Raw genomic sequence first — 14,969 nt, 5'->3', positions numbered from 1 at the left:
ATTAGTGTTGCAGATATGAGCATCATGTCCCTGGTTGTAGGGTGTGATGATGCATGGCCAGGAAGTCTTTGAATCTTCTGGTCCTGAAACTGCCAAGAAGTCAGAATTCCCCTCTTCCACCACCTCAGCAATTTTATCCTAGGGCTACTGAGCTGGGGTTGTTGGGTGAGTACTTCTGAGCAGTCAGTGGGGAGAAAGGTGGTGAGAAAAAATATATATGTATATACCTACATATATATGTGTAAGATAAATTATATGTAAATGATATTATATTCCATGCATATCACACATTGTATCTGCACTGAATGTGCAGTTGGCCTAAATCTCTTCTTTATTTGTTCTTCAGAATGCTTCCCAAAAGGGGCCAGGAGAAAGCGGACATTCATCTCTCCATCTCAAACAAGTATCCTTGTGCAAGCCTTCAAGAAGAACTGATTTCCTGGCATTGCAACCAGAGAAGAATTGGCTTGTCAAACAGGAATTCCAGAATCTCAAATCCAGGTAAGTTCTCGGTGGGTGGAACATGATTTGTCCCGTGTGGAAGGGTTGTTAACCCCTGAGATGGTGCTGGATACACGTAGGCTCTGGGGGTGGTTATCCCGCTGATTGAGGGCAAAACTATGGGTTGGAAAGGCCTGGCATTGCAAGTGAGAGTCCTTCCAAGGTAAGAGTTTCCAAATCAAATTGGCAGCAGTGCGTATACATGTAGAAAGAATGGCAGGACAAAAGTGGGAGACGTGAGCATTGCTCTCTCTTTGTAGGAAATAGCATCACTGCTCTTCAGGCTTAGCAGTGCTGCTATATTGCCCGAGAAATGTCTTGGTTATAAAAGTGGGGGCACTGAACTGTGTGTGGCAGCATGTTTGTCCGTATCGCACTTTGGGCCTCAAGGCCCTTGGACCTGTGCAGAACCTGCCCTCAACCCACCCAACCTCCCTCCCCTCTTGGAAGGATACCTTAATTATGTAGGGTCTTTGACATTATCCTCAAGTCGGGGGAGGGACTGTTGCCCCGGGTGAGAATTGTTATTCTGCATACGTTATTGACACAGTGTTTTTGAATATAGGAGTCAGGAAGCAGATCCATAGGTATATGGAGACAGAGTCTCTGAAAGACTCACATTTGAATCAAGAACCTATGGCTGTGCTTCACGTGGCTTGCATCTGTTCACCATGGATTGGGAGGAACCTCAACCTGATCAGGAGAGCCCCTTTCTTGATCCAGCCCAGAAAGTTGGGAGTTGAATCTACACCCAGGTGATTTTCATCTGGACTCGGTACCTACCTGGGCCTGGATCCCTGTCCATAAGAGATGGGCTGGTGGACATATTCAGTGGACGTAGGGACTGGAGCCATGTATGTCAACTCACGCCTGATCCAGGAAAAGCATGCCATCCAGGAAAGGTAACTTTTCATTTGGATCCCAGGCACTGACAGATATGGGAAAGATTTGGAGCAATGCCTGTATAGCTGAGGACTTAGAGCCTAGTGCATGAGGAAGTGCGGGCGAATCTCTCACTATTCCCCACTGGACTCCTAGCGGGCTGATCTGAAGGCATCCATTTCCAGAAGAGGAGAGGGCAATAGAGGTGCTGGGCGGTGTGTGAAGGGCCTGACATTCTAGCCAATCAATAAGGGATCTGCTGGAAGCCAGGTGTCCAGTGTTGACCTGACGTGCCCCTCATTTCCAAGGACCAGGTTGCAGGTCTAGATCAAACCCCCCTGAGATTAGGCCTAACCGAAATTGCCCTCTGCCAGACAGATCGGGGCAAATCGATCTGGAATGTCTTACTTCTGATGTGCCCGCCTCCCTTCTTCTTCCCTAGATGTGGTTTCAGAACCGAAGAGCTCTGCACCCAGAGCAGAGCAGAGGTGGGCCCGTGAAGGTACCGGCAGCAGGCCCCAGTGCCAGACTAGCTCTGACTGCTTCGTGGGGCCAAAGCCACCTGTCCAGTGCCCACAGTAGCTCTCATCATGTTCCTCCCTCCAGTCTGCTGGAGAGCATCCAGTCCTTGGCCACAGCAGCTCCTTTTCTCTCCCCCATGTTCTTTGTTCCTCGTGTTCCCTCTGGGGGCATGGAGGCTCATCACTGAGGTCCATGGTGGTGCAGCCCACTGCGCTGTGCAGGGAAGAGAGAATCTGAACCTCTGGGAGCAGTTGCAAGTCACTCCTAAGCAGGACCAAATCCGGGACTGGCTCTCCACCTGTTCACACAGCCTCCATCCCAGGGAACATGCCAGGAGAACAACCTGCACACTGGCCTGGCTGCACTCCCCCTCCAAGACTCCCCTCAGCCTGACCTTGGCAATCCTCAGCCGAACTTGCAGGACCTGGCTTGGCCATGCACATCCCAAGCCATGCAGTGGTGGCGCTAGGGGACCCAAGTTGTCATCTCCAGATGGGAGCCTCGGGAATGGAACATTCTGCAGCCTGCAAGGCTGAGACACACGTCTGGCAACAGCAGGCACTCAGGTGAAGAGACGTCTCCTCCGCTGGACCAGCACCAGCACTCAGCACTTGGAAGCTCATCAAGCCTCTTAGATGAACTCTTGTCAGCCACAGACATTCAGGAAAAGGTACAGCCTTTCCTGAATGCGGATGCACGGGAAGAGAAACCACCAGGAATTCCGGAAGCAGCCCTCAGCAAGGAAGAATTTCAGGCTCTTCTCGACATGCTCCCAAGCTCACCAGGGCCTCAGACTTAGGAGGAGGAAGGAAACCTTCTCCCGAGCCCCTTCCAGGCCTTCTTTCCTGGGATACAGGGCCATAATGATAAAAGAGAAGGAACAAGCTACACTTAGTGTTCGGGAGCAACACCTAGGCAAGAAGACACATCGTTCACTTGAAAGCCTGAAGGGCGTGTCTCCCCTCTGTCCTATTGGCGGCACTTCGTTGCCTCAATGAGTGTTGCCCAGCTCCACACAGACTCTGAGGAAGCATGGACACCAGGAGGGGCACCCTTCCTGAAGCCTTAAGGAAATCTAGCATTGTCATGACAAATGTGACCCAACTCTTCTGTCTGCACCATCCCTGAACTGGAATCAAAACAAGTCAAGGAGATTAGATAGAAGAAGGACTCATTCACACACGTTACCTTCCTGGCAAGATCAGAAGGTATATCTGAAGTGTGCTTGGTGTGTAGAAGAGGAGGGGATGTGACATGGCTCAAACATGTGGGTCCAGGAACGTGAGCTCTTATCATGGCTGTGAATGTCGGCTCTGGCAACTGGAAGCAACTTAAGCCTCTAACTAGTGATGATTGCTTCAAAGCTTCAGTCCTTCATACAGTGGAGACTTTGCATATTATTTTCCCTGGGAACATTTGCAATATAAAAGATGACAGGGAAAGATACAGTAGCATCTCTAACCCATCACTCAGGAAAGGATAGGAACTTTGCTCTTTCCATCATTTTAGCATGTTTGTATGTATGGGCCTGTATATGTACCTATACTTTTTCCTTGTGGATTTTGAAAAAAGTCTACGTTCTGAGGCTCTTGGTGGTATTCCATCAACAGGACCTGCTGCCTTCCTTTGAAAAGTGTGCCTTGGATTTTCAAGTTGTATGTGACATTCCACTGATTCAACAGGTATATCTTTGAACTCAGTGTGACTTCTTGGTTGTGGTTTGGTCCATTCTTACTTGTCCCATCTTTCCGGTTCTCCTTATCTATTTGTACAGATCTACCTCTATTTTAATTTGACAGGAAGACTGTGTTACAATGGCCACACACAGTGGGATAGCGCTCCTGGAAAAAGAGCCTGAACACAGTAGCCTCAGGACAAATGGGGCTTGAGATTTGGAAAGGGACTCCTTGTGGAAAGGATTGTGTCTTTCAATATAGTGAGAGGAAGACTGCATCAGGGTGGCTGGAAACATTCAGATCCTTTGTTGGCAGGACTTCTGCAGACTGTAGACAGAGCTAAGGGCTGTGGCTTAGCCCCTTGTGTGTCCAGTGCTGCCTGCTGTAGAGGAGCCCAAGGATGGGCATTGGAGCCCACACCATCATCTGATGGCCTGTGTGGAAGTACATCTGCGTTCTCTCGGGATACCCTGGGTGCTATGCATATCAAAGCCTCTGCTCTGGGACTTCCCTGGTAGTCCAGTGGTTGGGACTCCATGCTGCCACTGCAGGGAGCCTGGGTTTGATCTTTGGTCGGGGAACTAAGATCCCGCAAGCCACGTGGCACTGCCAGAAAAAAGGCCTCCACTCTCACAAGCAGCCTACCACCTGAGTTGTCCAGTTGGGAGCTGGTAGAGGTCTGGCAGCCAGTGCTTTGGCGAGAACAGCAATCTAATCAGAAGCTTCAGGGAATTTTATCCGCAAAAACTTCCACCTTCTTGAGAAAGACTGTCCTGATCCAACAAGATGGTCCCATCACCCTCCGATCTCTGGCACCTGAGAACAAGGGACCAGAATCTGGGTGTCTTCAAGACATTCTCCTGAGACTTGAAGACAGCTCTGATCTCGGTGGCAGCCATCCATGGTACCACCTGATGACCATCTTTAGAGTGGGCAGAAAAGCAAACAAAAACATGTAGCAGCCAGAATGGCCATTTGGCCTCAGGAGCCATAACTAAGACACAGATCCTGGACCAGGTTGGCGGTTTTATGCTTTCACAGCTGCTACAGTTGAGGCCCTCCTTCTGAAAGTCGTTGGGCCCATGCTGGAGGCCTCTTCCTCAGGCAACCGCTTGTGCTGTAAGGCAGTTCTCAAACAAGCCCTAGCTGCATCTGAGGGTGGAGAACAAACTCCTATTTGGGAGGAATCCCATGCTTCCACAAAACAGTATGCTGAGTTAAAATAATGATGTTTTGGTCATGTAGAGCCAGTGGCCATTCTCCCAAACGTACGTAAACACAAGCACACACGTAAACGCACTCACATCAGCATTATTTTAACCTAATTGATTTTAATGAATTGCTGGTATAGTTATTCTCATTCCCAATTCTAAATAGGCTTAACTGTCTTCATCTTAGTCCACATTTCTGAGTTTCATAAACCTGGGTGGGAAAAGAATACAGTAAAGTTGGTAATTTGTGTATTTTTTTTAATTTTTGAATTGTCACGAGCCCAAACTGAACTGAAATGTCGGTATGGTAGTATTTTTCATCCAAATCATTCCTTTCAAACACAGCTGTGTCATCCATCATCTAACTTGCTGCATTCTTTTTTCTTTTTTTTTGAACACACCATTTTTAAAATGTAAGTCGGCACTTCAGGTCTGTGTTTTGTTTTCATATTATGTATAATGATGTCTATCTTGGATGCTGTGGGGCTATCATTGTACTTCCCACCTTATTTGAATTGTCTTTTTCTTCTCACAAGTTGTGTCATGCCCTTCCTTTTTTGCACTTCTATATTTTCTGACATTCCCAGACCAGAGAAGGAGTAACCAGCTAAAGATGGTTAGTTTCCCTTCCCTTAAACCATTAAACAGTTATGTCTCATTTCCCTTTTGGGGATTTTGTCGGGGAACATTGCTTTAGAATACATTGTATTTGTATGAGATGGGCTACCCTCAGCCAAGCATTCAGTGATGTTGGGCATGTGTTGTTGGAATTCATGGAGAGAACATGACCTGGATTGACCTGGGAGATGGACCCAGGTAATGGAATCACCTCAAACCATCCCCCGAGCCTTGTCTTTGGAATTTGCATTCTGCTTGGCTTCCCCAAGAAGTAAGCTTAACAAGGACACAACTTTGAGATAGCAAGGTGTTGTTGACACCTTTGGACAGTATAGCTGACTGAACCCTTAATGCCTCTATTTAACCTTTATTAAGGTTCTGACATACCAGTGGGAAACCTAATCGTTTTGTGGCTGCCCAAGACAAGCTTCAGAAGTAAGTTCCCTTGCTTGTTAAACATGCTACCTACCCATCTAGTGTGGTCTGTCCCTTTCTTCAGACTCTCTGTTGCATGTGAGTAATGGGGTGGGTTTCAGAGTACACCCAGGAAGCTGCCAAGAAGTTGGGACTCAAGACTGTGATGTGTGGGTAGACCCTGGACTTTTCCATTCACCCTTAGTATTCGAAGTATCATGATCTCACCCTCAAATGGAGGAAATGACTTAGGCATGGAATGAAGTGGGTTTCTGGAGATGCTGAGGGATATGTGCAGGGTACACAAGGAAGCTAGGCTCTTCATTTTGGAAAGAACACACCCAAACCTGATCCTGAGGAACCCAGGGTCATGGACTGCAGCCGAAAGCAAACTGTTTGAGTGTGTGAAAACTAGAGAGCCCTGAAACAAAACTGTACTGGCGAAAGGATGGTGGCAGCTTCAGAAGTACCTGGTAGCCTCTGAACTTGCCTTTCTTTGAATTTCCACTTGCTTCGTGGGATTCCTTCAAGGTCATAAATTTTGAATGAGGGTTTACCGTAGGAAGCTGTTGAAATAAATAGGGGTGAGGCATCCTTGTACTTTTATAAGTCCTGTGCTTCCAGGAACTGAACAATTGGCCAGCAGTTTCTGTGGTGTCCAGGTGGCTCTCCCAACATGGATTCATCAGCACATCAAGCGGTAAGTATACATCAGCATCTGGACTTTGTTGTTGGATCATCCAGATGCCTTGATGCCCTTCCAGGGTTAACGAAGGTATAAGTGACCATTAAGATTGCAGTGACAGATTTTATTGGGCTGTGTTTCAGGAATAAATTGGGGAAAAAGATTGAGAGTGGTTTGGGCATTTTCTTGAAATGGAAAAGGAAGTTGGTAGCCCTGTTGCCCATCAATGGCTTCTCTACCAAAAGTCTTAAAGTTGGTACTGTAATTGGACGGAATGCTACATAAATTTTCAAATGTTTTCAATTCAGTTGATAAAAGTATATGTTTATTTTCCAGTAGACCAAGTTTGGGATTTTGAGTTGGTTTGGTTCTTTTTTGTTGTTTGTTTTATTGTGTTTTGTTTTCAACTTTAAGTGGTTAATTTCTATTGTGTTGATGGAAATAATCAACAAGCTGTAGTAAGAATAGAAGAGAGTTTATTTTTGCCTAACAGAAAACTAGACCCCAGAAGACACAGATTCCAGAAACACTTGAATTGTCTTCTCCTGGAGTACAAAATGGAGGGAGGCGGCTTATAAAGGCAAAATCTGCAATGTTGCACTTAGTTCCATGAGTTATTTCTAAAGAATTATAATTGGAGTTGGCAAGAAGTAAGGGTGTTGTTAAGTAAGTATTGGTTGGGGTCTGAAACCCTTGCCTACTCACAGGGGAAGACCTTGAGGCCATAAGTTTGCAGCTGGCAGCTCTTAGCAGGTTTTTTTTGTTTTTTTTGTTTTTTTTTAGAAGGGCTGGTGGTGTCTTGGAGTTTGATACAGTTCAGGAAATCCAAGATCTCTATGGTGCAGGAACGTGTCTGAAACCACATCCACCATGGCCATCTGGCTCCAGTTGGAATGCCTGAAACACAGTTTTATATCTTTTCATAACAAGGAGCAAACGTCAGATATGGAGTACATCACTTCAAGGTTTCAAAAGAGAAAGTTTAGCACGTACACAGCTAGGCAGCATGACCTCACTGTCTGGAAAGAGAAACTCATCCTCCAAGGAGAACCAGCCTGGGCATCATCAGAAGGGGGACATTTGCCCTTATCTTGAAAGTAGGTATTGAAAACAATCTGATAAAGGCATTCTGTGTTTTTTTAATAGTTCAAGCAGATGCGCAATGTACGTACGACAGGCCATAAGACAGGCTTTTCTAGTTAGCATAAGCCATAATGACTCTCCCATGAATCAATATGTGAAAACTTCTTCCATCAATTGAATGAAATCCTGTTTTTCTATGGCTTTGCATTTCGCTTGCATGTAATTCTATGGATTATTTGTTAGTGGTTGGTAGATCCCTATAACACTGACTGTCATCTTTTCTGATAGGCGTATGTTGAACTCCCAGTGTCCCATTCAGTTAAAAATGGAGTATAATCTCTGGACTCGGAGGTTTTACACATGGCATAAAGACAACAGCTGGGCTGGCACCATCGTTTTGCATTTATATGGAATCCCCCCTGAGACTTTTCCCCTTTGCTCTTCAACAGGCGACTCCCAAGAGGACTGTGAAGAAGGAGACTTGGTTTGAAGCCATGTCAAAAGGATGCTGTGCAAGCAGTGCTTCAAAAGAACCCTTACCCTGGTATAACTACCAGAGAACAACTGGCCTGAGAACCTGGCATTCTAGAAAGCAGAATTCAGGTAAACTTGAATGTCTTTATTCATTCTCTCTCAGGGTCCACATCCAGAAGCAGTCTGGGCTAAGCAATCTGGAGTCAGTCTTTAAGGTCTGGAAACTTGCTTATAATCATTAGCCAGATGGTGTCATGCAATGTGAAGAACGAAATAAAAAAAACCCAACAAGTGAAAGTGACGTACTAGAGAAAGGGTACGAGATGAGGGTTTTCTCATGGGTTGTACGCCCAATATGCCGTCTGCTACAGGGACTTCAGTTTTGAGGGCACGCTAGGGAGGGGACATACTTCTTTCTCTCGGTGCTTCTCTTCTGGGTGCTTGAGACAACGGTGACTCAAATCCTGGCAGTGATTGTGCATCCCTTGGGAACATGTGGCCAGAGTGAGACGAGTGGCTATAGGCCCATTCCAGTGGATGGTGAGAAAGAAAAGTCCATGAAACAATGAAGCATGAGGCTGGTTGTGCCATGGAGTTTGTTTCTTTATTGCTTGCCTCCAAAGAACTACCTGTGCTGAAGTCTTCCTCTCTGGTCAGGTTTGAGAGGAGTAATTAAAGGAAGAGAGTTAGTATTTGAGCGCAAGGCCTGGGACATCACAACACGTCAACAAAGATTGGCTGTCTTTCCCTATTGAAATGTTTTCTTGGTTTATCTAATTATCCACACACAACATTCAGAAATGACTGAAAAATGAACACACGTTGCTCTTTGGTCTTCAGTAATGAGGAAGCAAGCACGTCGTTCCACTGTTGAAGTCAATGGCACACATTTCAAAGATGGGGATCGTGTACATCAGTGTGTCCTGACCTAGAAATGACTGTGGCATGTATCCACTAAGAGGTAAATAACTGTAAATGAGTACTTCCCAGGCAGCATGGGATTTTAATTATTGTCATCTGGGTTTAGTGAGTTTTTGACGGGGGCACTTGCCAATGTACTGTATGTTATGAAACAGTACTGCCTAAGGTGACTTAAGAGAGACAGAAACATTACTCAGGCATCCATGAGGCAAAAAAGCAAAAGAGAGCAAGTGAGAGTAAGAGGAGAGAGACAGAAATAGAGAGGGAGGAAAACAGACAAAGATAGGTAGAAGGAGGGAATCAGAGACAGACAAAAAGACTGACATAGAAACTGGCTGGTTTGATGGTAAGAGAAATAGAGAGAGAGGGTGTGCTAGCAAACTCATTCTGACTGTGGGAAAGCAAACATTGTCTCCCCCATCACGGACGGGTCTTGACCTTGGATACCAGGAAGGTGACTAAAGGAGGAATGATTATTTTCATTGATGCACATTGCGTATTTTCTGAAATTCTGTGCTCTTATTCAGAGATAAAAGTATTATTCTTTGTATAGTTATATATAACTATACATTATAATATCTATAGATATAATATAGAGCTTATACCTTTGAATCATTAATATTTCCATGGGGGGCAGATGGGCCATACTGGGTTTTCATTAGTTTGCTTGCTTGTTTGTTCTGTTGTAAATCACTGCAATAGATCTTGGAAATAAGTTGATAACTTGTGGCTTAAATGAGAGCTAGGGCATGACCATGCTCTAGTTCTGGCTGAGGAACTGGCAGTAATGCATATTCTGGCTCTTGAGCTTGAACAATAGCTGTGGCTTGAGCTTGCTCTGGCTCTGGAGCTGTAGTGGGCAGTAGAGGTGTAGCTGGCTCTAGGTCTTGATATGTTTCCAGAGCTTGTTCTGGAGCTGGTGCTGTACGTCCAAGAAGAGAAAATATCATCAACAGGACTGCTTTTCCAGTGCCTCCAAAGACAGGAAACTTCTCACTGCCAATCAGTGAAGTCTCAATCCAAGATGCCACCCCTAGGAAGTCTTCCCAGACTGCAGTCCAGGGAAACAGTGATCTGAGTCTCCTCAGAGGCCCAGTTCCAGCCTCGGGAAGCTCTGTTCTGTGTGGCCCCGCCCCTTCCCCTCCCCACTTGCCCCCCCATCACCCACCCTGAGTCCTCCTCACCATCACCCTCTGCCTCAGGGGGCTCCAGGTGCTCCAGCTGTGCCAGGAGAAGGCAGGCTCGGTGCTCCCGGTCTGAGCCAGGCATGCTGAGCTCTATGTAAGCCAGGAGCATCTTCAGGCAGGGAAATTCTGGGGGCCGGTGGAAATGCTCAGGGTAATGGTGCAGCCAGGTGCACAGCATGGAGGGCACGGCCCTGGGGGGAGTCAGGTGGGCAGCAGAGTCAGAGGCCTGGCATTTCCTTCCACACTGTGCTCCCAGGGTAGCCCTGGTTGTGAGGTCTAGTGTGACTGTCTGACTCCAGACTAGAATGGAAGCTCTGGAGGGCAGGACTGTTGTGTGCTTGGTGCATTAAATGATGGGTGTTCCTAGAAAAATGCCTGCGCCTAGTGGGCCTTCTTCTATATGTGAAGAATGAATGAGCCCCACCAGCCCCATCGCACATATCTGAGTGGCCTGGGGCCCCACTGCTCGCCCCCAAGGATCCTTGCTCTCACTCACCCAGGACAGGGCACCCCTAATGGAATCACTAATCACCTTGCACATGGGAAAAACGTTCATCCCAAGGTCAGAGGCACAGTGACAACTGAGGCGGAGGCTTTCCTCATGGGGAGGAGGGACATGAGGAATTAGCACAACCGCGGCCCCTCCAGCAGACCTTTCCACAGGCCAGGTCCCCAGAAAGCACTTTCCGTGAAGGACCCGCTGGTCCCTACAGTCACCGTAGGGGGCTGGTCCTCTCTTTACCCTAGTGTGCAGAGGGGCCAACTGAGGCTCAGAGAGGTGGAGTGACATTCCGCCATGTCACAGCTAGCAGGTGGCCGAGTCACCAGTGTTCCATCGGGAAAAAGTGCTCACCTTGTGAAGAGAAGCTCCAGCATCTGCTGGGTGGTAGGGAAAGCCCTGTAGGTGCCCAGGAATGTGGGGAGGTCGGAGGGGGCCCCGCCCAGGAAGGCAGGCACGAGGTTTCCCACCAGCTTCTCCAGCCTGCCTGCCTGGACGCGCCATACCATGCAGGTCTCATTCCTGCCCCCTGTGGACACGTTTTCCCCCTGGGGTGGAACAGAGGAGACGTCTGGAATGGCCTGCCATACAGCATTTCAAAGAGGCTTCATTTAGGCCTGCTTCTGGGAGCCACTCTGATTCGTAGCATGGCAACTGGCAAGCCCTCTTCCCAAGTTAAATTAGTATCGGCATATTTTAGCAATGCTCTGTTTTCATGTATAATTCATTTTCTTGGTTTTTCCTGTTGATTGTGGTCTCCAGGATGAATGTAGCTTCCAATTTGCAGTGCTTTAGACACTTGTTGGGTTATGCTAGAGACAAAAGCAGGCCCATTATCACTTTGAAGGGTATTAGGCAGTCCAAATCAGGGGATACTTTCCTTAAGGAGGGCTTTAACTAATCTGAGCCTCCTGGTATTTTGACAAGTCGATCCGCAGGAGAAGTGACCCGTGTTACTGCTTGATAATTGCCTTCCTTTGCTGCCTTCTTTGCAGCTTGGTCAGCTAACCAGTTGCCTTTTATTATATGAGTTTCACCCTTTTGGTGGCCTGGGCAGTGCATTATGGCCAATTGTGAGGGCTTGTGGAGTGCTTCTGATAGTGACAGGATTTAAGAAGCATGCTTTATGTCTTTACTGTTTGAAGTGAGGAGCCCCCTTTCTTTCCAGATTGCCCCGTGAGCATGCACCACGGAGAATGCATAGTGAGAGTCTGTGTATATATTTACTCCCTTTCCTTCAGTGAGTAGTAGGGCTCTTGTCAGAGCAATGATTTCTGCGTTCTGGGCTGAGCTGCCTGGGGACAGGGCTTTTGCTTCAACAGTCTTTCTAAGGGTTACCACCGCATACCCAGCACGTCACCTACCTTGGTCCATGAAGCTGCTGCCATCGGTAAACAGTTCCATATCTGGCTCAGCCGAGGGTTAGTCGCTTAAGTCTGGTCTGCTAGAGTATACTAGCTCGATGACGGGTAGGCATTTGTGCTCTGGGGGTTGTGCAGCATTAATTGGGAGCAATGTGGCTCGATTTGGGGCTGAAGTGACCTGAAGTCTTACATTGAAATTGTCTAAGAGAGTGGCTTGGTACTTTCCCATTCTCCCAGAAGTCAGCCAGTAGCCCCCTTTTTGTTCCAGTAAAGAAAGAACATGGTGAGGGACATACACAGTGGTGGGTTGCCTCAGGGTAAACTTCTGAGTTTCCTGAAGTATGTCACAAGTAGCTGCTACAATTTGAAGGCAGAGGGGCCATCCCTTAAGTCTGTTCTGGTTGTTTTGAGAAGTAGGAAACAGGTAGAGGGATATTCCCCAGAGTTTGAATTAACACCCCAAGACTTATGCCTTGTCTCTCCTGTACATACAATTTGAAAGGTTTCTTTAAGTCTGGTAGTCCCAAAGCCAGGGCTGAGACTGACTTTGTTTTTATTGTTTCAAAGGCTGTTTGAAACTTACTTTAGTCCGAGTAAGGGACTCAAGATCATGTCCCTTTAAAGTCTCATAGAGGGGCTTTCTATGGGCCCACAGTTCGGGATCCAAATCCAACAGAACCCTGTCATTGCCAGAAACCCCTTCCGCTGTCTGCGAGTCTTGGGTGTTCCCAAGCCTGCAGTTACCTGTTTTCTATCAGGCAAAAGATCCTGCTGTCCTTGGGAAAGGACAAAGTCCAGATACATGACTTGTTGCTTATATATTTGGGCCTTTTTCTGGGAAACCTTATATCCACTGTTGGCCAAATAGGTCAGGGTTCTGATGGTATTTTGTAGACACTTACACATGTAGGGCTCGCTATGAGCAAACTGTCCACATTTTGGAGTAAGAGTCCTTCATCCAATATTAAGTTTCTAAGGTCCCTAGCCAACATTTCCCCAAACAAGGTAGGGGAATTCTTAAATCCTTGAGGCAGGACTGTCCAACAATACTATTGGACTACCTGTATTTCTGGGTCCTGCCATTCAAAAGCAAATAGCTGCTGTGATTCTTCTGCAGTAGGAATGCAGGAAAAAAGCATCTTTCAAGTCTAAAACTGAGAACCACCTGTATTCTCCCAGAATAGTTGTGAACAGAGTGTATGGCTTAGGTACCACAGGGAGCAAATCTTGGACTATTTCATTAATAGCCCTCAAGTCTTAGATAAAGTGGTACTCTGCTGAGTTTGGCTTTTTGACTGGGAGAATAGGGGTCTTATACGGGGACCTGCAAGGTTTAATTAGTCCTTTTCCCAAAACCTTTTTTGAATTGTCTCAATTCCCTTTTGGGCCTCTTGCCTCAGAGGATATGGTTTTAGATTAGGTGGCCCAGGGGTCCTTTTTAACGGGATTTGTATTGGCCATGCATTTTTGGCCTTCCCTGGGGTGCCATCAGCCCATACTTCTGGCCTTACCTTTTCATAGACTTCAGGGGGGAAAGAGCTCTGTCTCCTTTTCTGGGGTGTCCATGAGTGCCCTCTGTAGGCTTAAAATGTGCTTCAGTGGGACCCTGATGTCAGGCTGTTCTGGTGAAAAAGTTGCTTGAACATTTAATTTACAAAGGAGATCTCGGCCCAAAAGAGGGATTGGACACGCTGGCATATATAAGAAACTGTGTTTCAGGGTGAGGTCCCCTAATTGGCATTCTAGGGGCTGTAAGAAAGAACGATTTTGTACTTGCCCAGAAACTCCCATGACCAGGATGGATTGAGATGTTTTCTGTGCCACCTTGGTGTTTACCACGGCATATGTTGCACCCGTATCTATCAGAAAGTCAATCAACTTGTCCCCCACTGTCAAAGTTACTTGGGGCTCCTGTGGGGAAACTGGAATTGGACACCCCAAGTCCAAGGGAGCCCCTGGTTCTCTTCATTCATCATCAGAGTGTTCCTCTCTTTCTACCATATGAAAGGTTCCCGTCTTTCTTTTATTGTTTTCCTTCTTATTTTTTAGCCTAGGGCAGTCTTTTTTCCAATGCCTTTCCTCCTTATAGTAAGCACATTGTTCCCTCTCCAATGGTGGCTTACCTCTGTTTGGGTTATTCACCTTCCGGGAGTCTAATGCTGCTGCCAGAAAAGTGGAATTCCATTTTGCGTCATCTTCCTTCTGTCATTGTTCCCTATTGTTGAACACTTTAAAAGCAACGTCTACCAATTGAGAAGGGTTCATTCCAAATGCACCATCTAATTTTTGTAATTTTCTTCTTATATCTGGGGCACTTTGCCCAATGAAGGTCATATTTACCATTCTCATATTTTCGGGGCCTCAGGGTCTGCATCAGTGTAGCATCTATAAGCTTGATAAATTCTTTCTAGAAAGTCTCATGGATCCTCGTTGGATTTTTGGTGTATCTCCTGAATTTTGTTTAAGCTCTTTTGCCTAGGTACCCCTTTTGGAGACCCACTAAGACACACTTCTTATAATGCTCTAGATGTGGTATATCTCCATTATTAGGATCCCAGTCAGGCTCAGCAGTAGGAACTGCCAGATTTGCTTCTGGAGTTCCATTTGGATCTGCTGGATGAAGCTGGTGTGCTTCCTTGCTAGCCAATGACCATCCTCCTTTCATCCCCAGTAAGAATCATATTCATAACCGTGTGAATGTCCACCCAGGGGCGATGGTGAGTGGCAAAGATAGAAGTGAAAAGTTCAGTCATGTGGAGGGGGTCCTCTCATTAAGCAGGGTTATGGTTTTTCCAATTAAACAAATCTGAAGTTGAGAATGGATTGTGCATCCATAGAAACCCAGCTGGCTGGCCATTTGCATTAAGGCCTCCTATGGGATATTGGCACAAGGGAAATTGCCCCAACCCAGAAGTGGCTCCCGGTCCAAATT

The 14,969-nt window shown here is 46.6% G+C and overlaps 2 long non-coding RNA genes across 3 annotated transcripts in view; both read left to right on the top strand.

Moving 5' to 3' along the window:
• Positions 1-5,069, top strand: part of LOC132350754 (uncharacterized) — a 40,369-nt gene extending 35,300 nt beyond the window's left edge. The window contains exons 3-5 of the long non-coding RNA XR_009497997.1: positions 347-501; positions 1,067-1,403; positions 1,826-5,069. This is a non-coding gene — a long non-coding RNA (uncharacterized LOC132350754). The remainder of the gene's footprint in view (positions 1-346; positions 502-1,066; positions 1,404-1,825) is intronic.
• A 715-nt stretch (positions 5,070-5,784) lies between these two features.
• LOC132350755 (uncharacterized) lies at positions 5,785-8,180 on the top strand. Of its 2 annotated transcripts, XR_009497999.1 has the most exons (4): positions 5,785-5,845; positions 6,449-6,524; positions 7,293-7,606; positions 8,042-8,180. It is a non-coding gene; the product is annotated as an uncharacterized LOC132350755 (long non-coding RNA). The 2 variants fall into 2 exon arrangements; XR_009497998.1 differs by having other exon boundaries at positions 5,809-6,524.
• Positions 8,181-14,969: the final 6,789 nt, after the last annotated feature.

Source organism: Balaenoptera ricei, chromosome 16 (genome assembly GCF_028023285.1).
Source record: "Balaenoptera ricei isolate mBalRic1 chromosome 16, mBalRic1.hap2, whole genome shotgun sequence".
NCBI lineage: Eukaryota > Metazoa > Chordata > Mammalia > Artiodactyla > Balaenopteridae > Balaenoptera > Balaenoptera ricei.
The sequence above is the reverse complement of the archived record's forward strand: the minus strand, read 5'-3'. Positions and strand labels throughout refer to the sequence as shown.